The following is a 316-nucleotide window of genomic DNA, read 5'->3' as shown; positions in this document are numbered from 1 at the left end:
AAAAAGTTAGACAAATCAAATTTGATTCTACATATTATTTGACTCATTATAGATATAATATTGCATATCAACACCCGATGTAATTTGTTGTGCTAAGGTTGGTATTTAAGATTCGGTTCGATTTTAAGATATATTTTGTTAGATTTAGATTGGTTATTTTTATTCAGTGTTATTTTTAGATTAAGTTTGGATTATGTTTTGAGTCAGTGAGTTGATCTGAAATGATTTTTTATAGTAAAAATATATATTTTATAGTGAAATTAATAATGTTATATTATATTTTTATACTTTAATTAATAATTTTTTATATCATACA

Source organism: Arachis ipaensis, chromosome B02 (assembly GCF_000816755.2).
Source record: "Arachis ipaensis cultivar K30076 chromosome B02, Araip1.1, whole genome shotgun sequence".
NCBI lineage: Eukaryota > Viridiplantae > Streptophyta > Magnoliopsida > Fabales > Fabaceae > Arachis > Arachis ipaensis.
Note: the sequence above shows the minus strand (reverse complement) of the source record.